Source organism: Natator depressus, chromosome 7, assembly GCF_965152275.1.
Source record: "Natator depressus isolate rNatDep1 chromosome 7, rNatDep2.hap1, whole genome shotgun sequence".
Lineage (NCBI taxonomy): Eukaryota > Metazoa > Chordata > Testudines > Cheloniidae > Natator > Natator depressus.
In genome coordinates this window covers 118757538-118773053 of record NC_134240.1, presented here as the reverse complement: position 1 = coordinate 118773053, position 15516 = coordinate 118757538, and the positions used below count along the sequence as shown (strand labels likewise).

The 15516-nt window shown below is 44.4% G+C and overlaps 1 protein-coding gene across 5 annotated transcripts in view; it reads right to left on the bottom strand.

Moving 5' to 3' along the window:
* Window positions 1-15516, bottom strand: part of SH3PXD2A (SH3 and PX domains 2A) — a 369953-nt gene that overhangs the window by 115410 nt on the left and 239027 nt on the right. The window lies entirely within an intron of this gene.

The following is a 15516-nucleotide window of genomic DNA, read 5'->3' as shown; positions in this document are numbered from 1 at the left end:
GTCTAGCAGCTGGCAGCGATCCTTCATAAACCTGCAACTGATCCAAACCCGGCCACTCCTTCTGCTCGGTCACCTCTCTTTGTGTTATCAGATACCACTAGCGGAACAAAAGGAATCAGCAAGAACTGACTGAAGCTGTTAAGATGGACTAATTTTCAGGAAACTATTACATTAGATGCTCACAGCAGGGAGGAGAGAAAAAATAAAGGTCAGGAGACAACACTGTTCAAAACATGAACTTTGTAGCTCAGGCCCATTTCTACTCAAGTTGGACTTGGTATACCCACTTTCAGTTACAAAGTCCAACCTCAATAGAGCATCTCCTGGCCAGCTTCACCCTGGTGTCCATATTTTCAGCAATAATTATTGTTTGCCTCCAAGTTGTTCACAAAAGGATACAGAAACCCTGTTAACATGGGCACGAAGACAGAGTCTCTTGCAGGGTCTGAAACCCAGGTCTACATAATGTCAAGACAGGTGGACTAAGGACAAGCAAAAAACAAGATTTAATCTGATTTTGAACCTACTTGAACACTATGGATTCAGGAGTTTTAGTCAAGTGTCATTAGGGTTGTGCTCTACTTGAGAGATGGGGCGGGGGGGAGGGGGGAAAAAGAAAAAAAGAACAGGAGAAAAGCTAGGAATATAGGGATTTAAAAACACAAACAAATCAAAACCAAAGCACACCATGTTGACCAAACTAATTACACCATTTATATCACATTAACCAATGAGATCTCTTTTACTGAGCAGAGATTTACACCAGACAAGTTTTCTACCATCTCTTTGTTCAGTGTTTGCAGCGTCCTAGTCTCCAGCTGGAGCACCTCCCACTACAGCACAAATAAGGGTCTTTTCTTTTTTAAATACACAAACTTCCATTGGCAAGGAAAATTCGTTTGCCACCCTACGGTACATGTGATAAAGCCAATGCATTGCATTTAGTCCTTTCTGCTGAATGAACAATGGCAATGCAAGTGTTTAAAAGCCATCCTGAGCAGTATAGGCACATGCATGTTTTTAGAGAGCTTCTTTAAAAGAGGGACATTAAACTTCCAGCAGGTGAGAGAGACTAAGGGCAGATCTACACCGCCCACATGCACGCTCAGCCAGAGCGAATACTTAAAGAAGCGGCATGGCCAGGCTGCTGCCCCTGCTACTGCTGCCAGGCTGCTATTTTTAGGTTCTAGCTTGAACTGGGCTGGTGCACGTACGTCTATCCAAGCTGGAATGACACTTCCCAGCTGCTGTGTAGACACAGCCATATGCTTTTGTTTTGTAGGGTTTCAGAATTCTCTTTTGTCTATTCTAATAAAACAAGAGTCTAGTGTATAAAAAAAAGGGGGGGGGGGAATATAGTGGTTTAAAGCACATATATGCCCTTCAAAAAATAAAAATAAAAAAAAAAAAGACAGGATCCGACACCCCACCCCACCCCAAAACCCCAACCTATTTAAATAAAGGAAAGGCCTACTGATGGCTATGCTAGCCTTCCAACTGTAATCTACTCAAGAACAGAGCCCAGCAGTCCTAAGCCAGTAAGCAGACTCTAAACACTAACAAACTACTGACACACTATATCACTAATCAATTAGTCAGATTTTTAATTGAGACATAGTCTTGCTGATGAAACATTAGGCAAACCTTGGTCAAAGTAATTTTGTATTACTCATTACAGGAATGCTACATTTTGGTCTTTTATTTACTGAGTTTAGCCTTGTCTCAAATAGGTTGTGCTGGGATCATTTGTTACTCTGGTCTACAAGCATCTTTTGTTCTTAAGATACAATATAGATTTTGTTGCAAGAAGAGAGACCAGAACTCCCAACAATATGATTATTTGTATTGTCCAGCCAAAAGCGCATCTGTCCTCCTCAAACAGTAGCTTGCTATCTTGTAAAACACTGGTTCCCCCCGCTTCACCCCCACCCCCACATCTGATTGCAGACCGGTTTCAAATAACTTCCACTTGCCACGTAAACTGAACTGCCTAGTGTATATTAGACCTACACACAAACAGCTTGGAAAAATATTCACATCTGGCTTTCACATGACCAAAGCGTGCCTCAGAAATTCATTATCTGTGAAGCAAACTCTTACAAGGAAGAAACCCGCAACCAAAAAAATCCCTACCAGAGAGTCTAAACGAAGACATGGAGCAAGAGCAGATCATGTGCTCTACTGTAGAAAAGGAAGCACAGCCCTAGTTTAACATCTGTATTTTAACAGGTTTCAGAGTAACAGCCGTGTTAGTCTGTATTCGTAAAAAGAAAAAAGAAAAGGAGTACTTGTGGCACCTTAGAGACTAACCAGTTTATTTGAGTATTTTAGTGACCATGTTCAGTTACTGTCTTCACTGAGAAATCAAGCTGCACATTAAAGGAAATTAAGACCTAAATATTTGCTTTTAGGCTTGATTTGTATTATGCACTCTGTGTGTAATCCTAAAGAGACCATCCTAATCCAATTTGAGAAACTGGAAAATCGGCAGGATTATGTTGTTTTTGTCTGATCACCTTAAATCACAAGTAGCTGTCTGACAACAGTGAGTATGGGCTCCTCTCTCCATATGGTTGCTATATTATGCTAGTGTGCATTCAGATTCAAGGGCATTGATAATGTTGCCATTTTAGGGTCCAAGTGGTGAGGCTGATTTTTAAAAAGAGAATCTGGATAACTTTATGGCTATCAGTATCACTGACAGCTATGCAAGCTAAGAGGAAATAGCATTAATCTGGGGGAAATGCCCATCCCTTGCCAAGGAGGAGAAGGCAATGCCAGCTCTACAGCTTTGCACAACAGAGCAGGTGTATTTGGAGAGGTTTGTGTCTCTCCCTCTGGAGAGCTAGGTGTTGATAACTGCAGAAAGATGGAGTACAAGGGCCAATGTTCCGATCTGGGGCAGTAACACTTGCGTTATGAAAAAGTGCAAACACTAAGGGTGTCTATACTGCAAAGACAGACCCATGGGAGTGAGTCTCAGAGCCCAGTTCAACTGACTTGGGCTCCTGCTACAGGGCTAAAAATAGCAGTGTAGATGTTTGGGCCTGAGCTTTGGCTCTGAAACCCAGTGGGGGAGGAGGTGGGTCTCAGAGCCCAGGCTGAGCCCAAACATCTACACTGCTACTTTGAGCCCCATAGTGCAAGCCTGCGTCAGTGGGCCTGGACCCTCACTGGTGCAGGCTTTTTTGGTAGTGTAGACATATCCATAGACAGACAAGCCAACCTTATTTTCCACTGCCCCTCGAATGAACAGCCACACATCACATCTCTCCCAGCTCAGACCCAGCACAGCCTGGATTCAGGCTAGGTCGTGGGGTAAGAACAGCTTTAGTGGCACTGACAGATGAGCTCTTGTAGCCAGTGGATAGAGGACAGACATCCATCCATGCTCCTCCTCCTGGGCCCCTCTGCAGCATTTGACACTGATGAGCATGAGATATTGCCATCTCACGCGAGGCAGGGGCCCAAGGAAAGACAAAGAAAGTGGTCCTTCCTGGAGGGACAGACCCAAAGAGTAGCAACGGGAAGCTCCACCTGTGCCACTTCTCCCCACCCCCCACTTATGAAATTCCACAAGGATCAATTCTCTTTGGTCCTATTCAGCACCTACATGCAGCCATTAGTTGAACTAGTAAGAGGACAAGGACCTCAAGTGCCAGCAATATGCAGATGACACACAGCTCTACCCATCTTTCACCATATACACACAACCAAGCCACTACCACCAAGACGACGCAGTGTTTGGGTGAGACCAGCTCAGGGATGAGCAGCAGGTTGAATCTGAATCTGAGCGAGACAGATATTGGTGGGCAGAGGAAAGCACTATGAAGAATTTCACAGCCACAGTGCAGTCTCCTTTAGTGGGTGTGTTCTTCCAACAATCAGAGGTGAAAGTAAGCCGGTATGCCCCGGTATGATGTACCGGCAAGAGCCGGTGCGCTGTACCGGGACCGGCTTTCCCAGACAGCAATTTAAAGTCTTGGGGTAGCGACGGCGGGGCTCCAGAGGGGATTTAAAGGGCCCCGGAGCTTCAGCCCCGCTACCACCCTGAGGCCCTTTAAATACCCACCTGAGCCCTGCTGCCTGAGCCCTGGGGTAGCAGCAGCGGGGGTCTAGAGGGGATTTAAAGGGCCAGGGCGGTAGCAGCGGCTGGAGCCCTGGGGCCCTTTAAATCCCTGACGGAGCCCGGCCGCCGCTACCCCAGGGCTCGGGCAGCAGGGCTCAGGTGGGGATTTAAAGGGCTTGGGGCTCCAGCAGCTGCTACCACAGCGGAGCCCCAGGCCCTTTAAAGCTCCGCCAGAGCCCCGGGGTAGCAGTGGCAGCCAGGAGTCCCCAGGGCTCCTCGGTGATTTAAAGGACCCAGGGCTCTGCTGCGGTAGCCTCTGCAGCTGGTAGCTCGGGGGGTGATTTAAAGGGCCCAGGGCTCCAAGCCGCCACTACCACAGTGGAGCCCCGGGCCCTTTAAATCAAGAGTTAAAGGGCCCAGGGATTTAAGGCCATGCCTCTTCTGGCTGAGGCCATGCCCCCTGCTCAGGACTCCGGTGTACCAGTAAGTCCTTTAACTTACTTTCATCCCTGTTGTCAATCCATCTGCAGTTTGAGAGCACACCTGGATTTCTCATTCGCAATGCTGTCTGCTATCTAAGGCTGACAAGACTCTTATCTAACCAGGCAGACAGTGACCCAATGTCTGTTGCATGTACGCCTTTGACACCTCCCATCTGGACTACAGCAAAGAAAGCTTTCTGCTCATATCTATCTCAGCTCTTAGGAAATTCCAGCCAGTACAGAAGGATATAGTACTTCTCAGTAACATGGGCAACTGTAAGCACATCAAACCTGCCCTTGTCTATGGGAAGCCAACGTAGAGAGAAGGGAGTCAAGATCAAGGTTTTAGTCCTTATCCTAAAGGAACTGTGGACTATATAGACATACCCCACAGCAGGGAGCGTCCCAGCCTGGGTCAATAGACTCAGGGTCACAGTACTGCACTAAGAACAGCTGCATAAACATTTCAGCTTAAGAGGGGTGGACCTCAGAACTATTTTTAGTGTGATAGTGCAACCCTGAGTCTGCCAACCCAGGCTGGGAGGCTCACTGCTGCTGACTGTGCAGATGTACCCTCAGTGGCTTGGGCCCAGGAGAGCTGAAGAAACATCTAAAGCTCCAGGATTGAGTTAGTGGTAGAGAACTCTGCTCTTCTGGTACAATGGAACTTTCCACCATGAAGGATAAAGCTCGTCTGTGTGGGAGGCAGAACTTTCCAAGACTGTGGAACAAACTTCCACAGGAATGAAGAGCCATCTTGAGCCTCAGCGCTTTCTGCTCAAAATGCTTGTCACATTTCAATACACACAGAACAGTGTAGACAAAAAAGAAAAATATCCCATAGCACTCACACAAATTCTCCCTGTGGAGAGAGGATCAGAGAAACAAGAAGTCATGGGACAGATGTTAGTCACATGAAGAACAGCTCTGGGTGGCTCAAAAGCTCATCTCTCTCACCAACAGAAGTTAGTCCAATAAAAGTTATTACCTCACACACCTGGTCTCGCTAATATCCTGGAACCGACACAGCTACAACTGTAGCGCATACAGATGCTCATCACATCACTCGATGCTCAGCAGGAAGGCACTCAAGATGCTATGTAAGAATTTATGTTCTTATGACGTAAGAACTTGCTACTCTTGTCTCCACTAGTTTAGATAGGATTCCTAAGGGAGCACCATGGACAAGTTGGCATGAAGTTGAAGCTTCCTTTCTAAACAGATCCATGGAGTTTGAGGCTCTCCGCAACAGCGTCTGTCTCACTGGTATCCAAGCACTAAGTCTGCATTCCATGATTCCTCCATCCCACTCCCTGAGCCTCTCCCATTTCACACACCTTTTCACTCCTCAGACAGGAGGAGGACTAGCTGCAGAAGAACCTGGTTGCCTAGAATTGTTCGCTTTACTGCGCACAGTTCAGTCAATGGGGACAGACATTTACCTTGTCTTAGTCCCCAACTCCTCCCACCAGTGAAATGGAAAAACCCATGGAGTAAGGGCCACCCAGGAGAAGATAGTGATCCTGTATATTCAGCAGGCCGCAGACTGTGTCAGGAGCAAACTAAAGTGGCATGAAATAAAGGATATCCTAGCAGTGCCTGTGTTTTCAGTAGCCTCAGGCAGATGGCCAAAACATCTCATTTAACCAAGTAGTTTAAAATCTGGTATACAAGAAGGATCAGTTTCCCTGCACCGAATTACTGCAGACAGGACTCTGAATGTGCCAGTTTGCTTAAATAGACCCACATCTCCACTGAACAGTAGTAATGCAAATCACACACTGAGTGCACTAAGACTGAACAGACTGCCTGAAATTCTTCCTCCTAAAGCCACAATGCTCCAACATTGCAAACTCAGACTTAGTGGGGCATTCACTGTAAATTGCGGAAGGAGGGTCACTCACTGTATTCCTCAGAAAGTTTGTACTGCAGAATTTGAAACCAAGGGCCTGAGGACAATATTGAACAGTTCTATAGAGGATCTGTCCTGGCCAGGACAGCTATACCAGAAACCGGAAACCTGAAGAACAAGTTGAACTTAAGACACAAACTCACCTATTCTGTTAAAGATTCTCTGAGACCAAGAATTTTTCTGTGATTAACAAAGGTCTCCGACAGAGACCCTCAAAGTGACAGGGTGCATAAAACTCTTGCTGATTTCAATGAAAGTCAGGCGCCGACATCCAGCTGAGATCTGAGCCTCAGCGTTTGATGCCAAAAGATGCTGAACACCTGAGACGGGCCAAGCACCCTCAGATCCCATTGGCAATCGCCATCTTGCAGCACCAGGCAAATATTGCTCAACCCAACTAGTTTTTGTATGTTGCTGTGCTATCTGGCACTGGTTGTGCACACTTTCAAATCCCTTCTCTCATTAATTCCTTGCCTCCCGCACTATTTTTAAAATAAAGAGAAACACTTGGACAAAAATATTCTGGCAGCGCCTGCTGGATTTTGTTATTAATTCCATACAGTGATTACAATGGCTACATGTAGCCAAGGAGCTAATCCTAGGATAAATTATTTCTTCACAACATTCAAAATTACTGGAACAAGTCAGATCAACAACTGAAGAGCAAGTTAGGAAATTCCATTTGACAAGACTGAGCAGCCCATCTACCCTCACTGACCCAGACCAAATGGCACACCATGAATTCCAGCTCACCATCTCTCTTTCTACATTGTTTTCCCACAACATAGGGAAGACAGGTAGTCGTGCACATGTGTTTTATGGAGACACAAAAGTGAGCATGTTCTTGAGGCTGCAGTGATCCATGTCACAGGCTGCAGAAGTCTTGGAGAGATTAAAACACAAAGCCAGAGCTACATGGTCCTGGGACACTGATGCATCCTCAAGCAGATTTCAGCCTACAAAATATTTTCTATTTTTGCTATTTTAGGTGTTTCAATTCTCAAATTCACCTGTTTAGCCTGAAACACTCCTCTCCAATGGGAGAGGTTCCCCCCACCCCCAACAAGGGAAGGGGAAAGTTTGAGACAGTGGAAGGAGGGTGAATAGCAGAGCAAGACTGAGGGCAGGTCTACACTTCAAATGCTGCAGCTATAGCACTACAGGGAAGGGATTACCTATGCCGATGGAAGAGCTTCTCCCATTGACGTAAGTACTTCACCGCCAAGAGGTGGTAGCTAAATAGGCGGGAAAATACTCCTGTTGATTTAGCACTGTCTACACTGGGAGTTAGGTCAGTTTAACTGCGTTGCTCGGGGTGTGGATTTTTCCTGTCCTTGAGCAATGTGAATAGACCAACTTAATTTCCTAGCGTAGACTTGGCCTTCAGTTTTGCTTTTAAAAACTCTAACTCCCTCTTTCTCCTCCCACGTCAGATTTCAGTAGTGATCCTCAATTTTTTAACCTATCATTTACAAAGGAAATTGCATTTGATTAAGAGGTGGATGTTTCAGATGATTCCTGGTCTAGATGTATTCACTGGTAGGGCTGACCATCCTGATGGGAAGACCTAAATCCCAGACCCAGGGAAGACCGATAATTATCTGTGCTTCATCCACTCTAATCAACTTTCTGATGGGACTCTTTAGAGAAACCCAAGATGCAATTTAGCAAGTGTTAGATCATTTAGAGCTGTCCCAGTTAGGACAGCAATAAAAGATATAGGCTATCAGCAATGAACTATGATGGGATCATCCTATTAGTAATAGTCCTAAGTGCCAGCCCTGTTCAAGATCCTATCAAGGGAGCAGCACCCATAAGAACAAAGGAAGTTGGGCATCAATCTATACTGAGACTCCATGACTACAAACCGATCATTCCCATGTAAAGATCACAAGGATAGCAAGCTAGGGCTAGACTCAACTTCAGCTCTAAACAAAACAGGTTTCCACTACATGAGCTAAAAGGAGAGCTCCAGTGTAGCAAAACCCTTATCCCTACTGTGCATCAGCTACTATGTACGGACCATAGGACAACTTCACTCACACAGCCATCTCTGTCCCTTTGTGGATCTTTGGTTTGTAACAGCGATGAAGGATTAAGCACAGAAATGTTAGCCTACTACAATCATATTCTCCATACCATCACCCAAAGCCCTCAAAGAGAACAGTTCAAATAGGAGTCAAGAAAATAAACCTCTCACTAAAGAGATTTTATAGAACAGAAGATGAAGAGAAGAGGTGTGTGAGAGAGGAATGGAAAAAAGTTTCCCCATGGATGTTATTTATACCTATTACTCCTAACAGGGGGAAGATATCCTGAGATGAGTTTCATTTAAAAGAAAAGAAAAGAAAAGAAAAAACCACCCAAAACTCTATTCTAGTGGAGCAAGTGCTTAACTGTCAGCAAGTGGCAGTTCAGAAACACTAGAGGTTAGATTAAGTCCATAGAACAACATATGCCAGGGGTGGCCAAACTTACTGACCCACCGAGCCACATATGACAATCCTCAGAAGTTTAAGAGCTGGGGCGCACCTGACAGGGCTTGGGGTTTCAGCCCCACTCCTGCTGAAGCCCTGTGCCCTGGCAGACATGCCCTGTGGGGCTGAAGCCCTGAGACCCCACCCCCCATCCTGCTGGGTAGACGCCCCTACCTCACCACCCCGCTGCAAGCGGAGGTCCCGAGCTTCCCTCCACCCCAGACCCAGTCTGGTAGGTGAAGAAGGGGAGGTGCACACGTGGAGGACGACTATGTTGATGGCAAGGTTCTCAGGCTCCATCCAGAAACCTAGATCAGAAATTCCACACAAAACCAAACAAGGCATTAAAGTGTTATTACACCGATTTCATTAGTTTTTCCAAGTAGACACCTCATTTCAAGCAACAGGGGTAAAATGCTCACAGCTATTGTTTTCGAGCCATCTGCAGCCAGGTGAATAAACATTAGGATTAACTTACAACCATTTTAAAATTAAAGTCAATTTAGAACACTCATGATTTAAATTGGGCTTTTTAAATTCACGTCAAAAGTTCTATGTACATATGGATAGTCTTAAATTGCTAGAGTGGATGTTACATACTTGTTTCTTTCATTTCCTAATTGTAAATAAAGTTTAAAGTTATTTATTTATAAGTTTCACACTTGAAATGCTCACCCGTACTGAAAGAGAAGTCGAAAGCATCAATACCCTTATTGTAACAGCATCAGAAACTGACAGATAAAAATTCATAAGCAAATTGCTATATTTGCAGCCAACACCCATCTCATCCTAAAGAATGTTTTTTAAAATCCTGTCTGCCTACCAAAAAACACAAAACACCAACAAAAACAAAAAACTTCCTCTGCTTTCTTGAGCTTTATCCTCAAAAACACCCAAACAAATAAAACCCTACAACACAACTTTGCATGACTGATGCAGCCATAAATATTTGTCTCTCCTAACATAAGTGACATCTTGAACCATGATACCATGATAGAAATGAACCCTATAAAAACAGACTGCGTTCAAGCCTACTGTGTGACACCAAACAGCTAGGACTAATTGCTGAGCAAGCAGCAGGTTAACCAACTACACTTTCAGGGAACTTGCCAAAGTTTTATGGCCAAGTGGAGTCTTCATTATGGAACAACTCGGAGGTTCATGCCAGCTTCCTCTTGCCCCTAGCCACCGATTATGCCAGGATCCAGATGCTTTTGTTATGAGGCTTGGACAGATCCGACAACAGCTTCTGGCATGAGGCAAGCAAGAGGAAAAGGGCAGGACCAGCTTACCCTAGGAATCTCACATTTCTTTTTGGCCAGCCACACAACAGAATACCTCCTCTTAGCTTACTCACCACCATAGGGAACTGATGTGCCCTACAAATGCTTTAAATCACTTTAACCCTTAGCATACTGGCTCATCCTAAGCAGTTTCACAGTGCACAGATGAGAAATTGCAGGGTTTGGATAATGTGTTAACTTAATTTGCTGTGTGTAATGCTGTGTGCAAATAGCCAGTAACAGATTTAAAATGCTATCCTTACTTTGATTCAGAAAAAAAGCCAAACAGGACACCTGCATAGAATCGGTGCCTGTTTGAATGATAATGGATGTCAGCTGCTTCTCTCGTACTTGGGAATATGAAAATTTGGATGTACAAAGGAATTCCTTCCCCTTTTGCCTCATAGGGCCTTGGGAGAGACCCAATAGGGATCATCCATTATGAACACATGGGATGTGCCCACCTGTTCTATTCCTTGAAGTTGCATTGGTGCCCTTTAGGCACTGATTGATGACAGTCCTTCAAGGCTGCTATAGTTTAGTGACAGCTAATTCCTCCCAACCGAACAGTTCAGAAGCAATTTATTGCACCTGATATTCTGCAAAACAGGCATGCATATCCCAAATAAGAGCAAAGGTTACTAGTTTAGGTCTAAAGAAAAGGAGTACTTGTGGCACCTTAGAGACTAACCAATTTATTTGAGCATAAGCTTTCGTGAGCTACAGCTCACTTCATCGGATGCATTCAGTCTGGATCAGCAGTTCTCAAACTGTTGGTCGGGACCCCAAAGTGTGTCACAATCCCATTTTAATGGGGTCACCAGGACTGGCTTAGACGTGCTGGGGCCTAGGGCCAAAGTTGAAATCTGAGTCCCACCATCCAGGACGGAAGCCCAAGCCCCACTGCCTGAGGTCAAACCCAAACCCTAAGGGCTTCATCCCCAGGAAATGGTGCTCAGGTTGCAGGCCCTGTCTGGCCTGAAGCCCTTAGGCTTTGATTTTGGCCTCCACGCCCAGGGCGGTGGGACTCAAGCTTTGGCTCTGACCTACCCCCATCCCCGCTCCCTTTGGCAGGCTCAGAATTCAGTCCCCACTCCTGGGGTCATGTAGTAATTTTTGTTGTCAGAAGGGGGTCAGAGTGCAATGAAGTTTGCATGATCCAGACCAGGGGTTCTCAATCACATTCATGCAAACAGGTCTTTGTCTGTGCAGAACCATAATCACTTCAGTGACGTTCCAGCCATGCAGATCTGATGGCAGGATTGGAGCATATGTAATTGGACTCTGTTTGGGGAAGGACTGCCTTTTAGTTCTGTCTTTATACAGTGTCTAGCACAATGGGATTCTGGTCATTGACAGGTCCCTAGGTGCTTCCATAATAAAATAATAAATCGTGATAATAAAGCCACACACTAGGCATGTAGCTCAAAAAACAGACAGCGTCAACATAAAAGTCACTTTCTTGCTCTCCTGTACCAGTGCAAAAAAGGCGTATGTCAGTTCAGAACACCACAGAGACACATTTAAAGCCAGTGTCTGAAAATTAAGAGCTGGGCAAACATTCATTCATTAAATTCTGAACCCATCCAATCTCCCTTCCCTGCCCTCCCCCTCAAAGTGTGGGCTGATCTGGGGTCTGAATAATGAGCATGTGTTTGAAAAGGGAAGCGGCAGTCAGTGGTGTCTCCAGGCATTCATAGAATTCCTATTGTGTCTTCCATACTTGTATCGTGCTCCAAATGCAACAGTTGCAGAATTCCAGCTGGGCCACACTCTGCATAAGTTAATATTCATGGCTAAAAGCCTTTTTACAGCACACCATCTAGTCAAGCCTCAAGGCTTGTTTACTGTTCATTTTTTGCTGGAGGGCTGTTTATATTTTTTTACTCCATGTTGTGGGAGGAATATGTGCTTTTTGCACTTATTGGGAAGAGCTGCTTTTTAAATGCATGTTTTTAAGCAGTTTTGTCATCTTAAAGACTTTGGCCACATATGCAATAAAAACTATTTTTATTTGTCCTATTATCTGTTCAAATGTTGTCGTAAGGTGTGCCTTGAGGAAAGGATGTAATTGCAAGCTAAACAATTCTCTCACTAGGTGCATCTTTTAGCCAGTTCATGAGGTTAGGTTAGTTGAGTTAGCTCAAGTGACCACAAGTTGTAATATTCAGTCTCCGTTCCATAATATTTAACTCTGAAAATACAGTTCACCAATTTGTTTTAAAGTGGTGAGGGACAAAGGTTAGAGTGAAAATTTCCTTGACTTTGTAAAGAGATTTAATATGGAGATTAAAACTTTAAAAAACAAAAACAGTCAAAAGACCCCACACAGTTATTTTTAATTATTCATTATTTTGAGGACACCATATTCAGACGGAGTCTGGCGATCATACTTTATTTGTAACTAAGTCAACATGTCAGAGTGGGTTCGTATGAGCATTTTACCTCATTTTGTTGTTCTTAATATGAAGAACCCAATTCATTCCAAACGCCAAGAAAGTTAAACCAGTTTGTTCTAACAGATTTGCACACTATCAATCCAAATGCAGTACATTAAATTGATGCCATATGAGCGCCCAGATCTCTTGCGCCTTGGGAGAGCTGTCTGGACAGTGGTCTCAGCCACATGGAAAGGGGAAAACAGAGCATTTCTGTGCCACCCTTGGCCACAGAGACATTTGCCAGAAAGTGGCACCTCCTCAACTAAGGTGTAGCAATAAAAAGGGAATCCCAGAACGTTGCCAAACCCCAACATCAAAAAGCATCAACCAATATCATACACCAAAATCAATAGCAGGCACTGAAGCAAAGGGCCAATAAGCGATGCTATCAGACCCCCTGGGGAACTTAGTACCAAAAGGTGGGAGCTGGGTAATGAGAGTGGGAGAAGGTGAAACACACACAGACACAGAATTCAAAGCTCTGACTGGACAGGGACTCAGGAGAGTGTCAACTCATTGGCTTCCAATTTGTGGCTCCCCAAAGAAGGGGTAAGGTGGAAATGGTAGCTGAAGTTACAGGATACGTTGGTCCTACTGCTCGGTTTCCTCTTTGAGCTCGCAGCGACCAGCCCGGACCTCCATTCCCAAGCGGCAGGATGGGAAAAGGAGAGGGGTTTTCTAACTACCTACCCAATTGTTAGTAAGGAGGAGTATCATTCCCTTTGTATAATCTGGTAAACTGAGGCAGAGGGTCAAACTCCTCCCTACTGTAAGTAATGACAGAATTACACCAAGGAGGAGGAGTGCAGCTCAAGGAATAAGGCCTAGATCAGTGGTTTTCAACTTTTCATCCAAATGGAGATGCAGACCACTTTGGAAATCTTATACAGTCTGCAGATCTCCAGGGGTCCATGGACCACATGTTGAAAGCCACTGGCCTCAAACAAAGATATTTAGGAACCTAATTCCAATTGATTTCAATGGGAGTTAGGCACCGGACCTAAGTGACATGCTTAAGGTCACACAGCAAGTCAGTGTGACATTTAGAACAGAAACAAGTAGACTCCTAGGCTGTGAAACCTCAAGGTTAGGAGTCTAGAACTCCTGGCTTCTGCCACTAATAGTCAGATGTAACAAGGACCCACTTTAAAAATAAAAACAAAGTCTCTGCAAAATCTAATTGTTCACAGGCATGCTTTAATTGGGGCTTTTTAAGACAAAGCCCTTCTCAGTGTTCAAAACACACAAGCTGCAGTTGCTCTTTAGTTCACAAAGAAGTGTTCACTTTAACTGAATATGGATAATGCAGGCATGGCCAACACCTATGAAATGAAAGTGGCACAGCAATGCTTGCCCCAGACTCCTCATGTTGGTCTTTGTGTTAATACAGAGGCTTGCTGAGGGCTTTTAAACAACTTCTTAATTGTGACTTCTTTTTTTTGAAGAGACCTATCAAAATTTAGGTTCACAAGCTTGTGAACAAGGAAGCTCAAAAGAAGCATTTCCTTGGTTAATGAGCAACGGAAACGCTTATCGTAAACAATTCTTCTTTTTGCAGGATTGGCAACCCAAACATTGCAGCATTGGGTTAGGGCACGAAGTGAAACAGAAAAGAAAATAATTCCCTCCAATCTACGAGAAATGCAGTGTGAAGCGACAGCAAAAAGTGACCGGTACATTGGATATGTTCTAAATCTAAAAATGTAAAAAATGAAACCTGGAATTTCAACCTGAGTGTCACTTTTCGGGGGTGGGGAAGGGAGAGAAACAAAAACAAAACACCACATCATGTCCTGGAGCGCCTTAATCTTTGCCATATACGTTTATGTTTTATGGAAGTCTGAAAGAGACCAGAGTTACAAGATAAAGTACGTATCTTAACATATCATCTAGTGATCTCAGCATGGGCCTGTGAGCTAGGAATGCAAGGTTTGAACCCCAGTTTTAACCCCAGATGGGGTTAAACCCCAGATGGGGAAATCCAAGGCTACCAATAAAGGGAGAATGCCATTTACTAACCTACTTCCTAAGGTGTAAAGAGAATTGACTGGCTCACTTAAATCACATGGTTAATATTGTTGCTAAAAGGGGTGTTGAATGTAATAATTTTATTCTAGAGCGGGAGAGGTTTTCAGATACAATATAATCCAGATACAGTTTTTGTAGAGGGCTAGAATGATAAACTGCCACACGCATGCTATGGATTTATGACAGCAAGCCAGTACCTCATTGGTTCTACCATAAGCATAAGGTATCGCTTAATTCCCTAGCAGGGATTCCAAATAACACTTCCATCCTAGGCCTGTGTAGGCAACAGGCTGCTAGTTTCATACAACACTATCAGTGAATCCATAGGACAGCAGAGCCAGGTGGCAGCAGCCCATTAGTGTATTAGCTTACTGCAGAAGGGCAGCATAAATCATTCATAATTTAACTGACCAATCAATCCAAGCAATGCCATTCTCTGAGAGGAGTGTGACCTTTTTTATTCCCAAGGGGTCTGCATGGTAGGTAGGGAACTTGGAACTACCATAATACCACTTCAAGGGAGAGGGGAGGAGGAAGGCCACACCCAGACCAACATTTCCAGAAGTGACTATTGATTTGGGGTGCCTAGTTTGAGATACATTACACTTGATATTTTCAGTAGTATTGCGCACTCAGAACTCCCTGCAGATGCTCAGAAGCTCCGAAGCCAGGCCTACCACCTCCAGTTTAGGGCAATCAAATTGAGTAACCTCTAATTATAGGTCACTTTTGAAAAACTGTCTGGAAAAAATATCACTGCAGGCCATAAGGGAGGGAGAAACAGAGGATTGGATTTATATTAGGTTAGGTAATAACTTTTATTG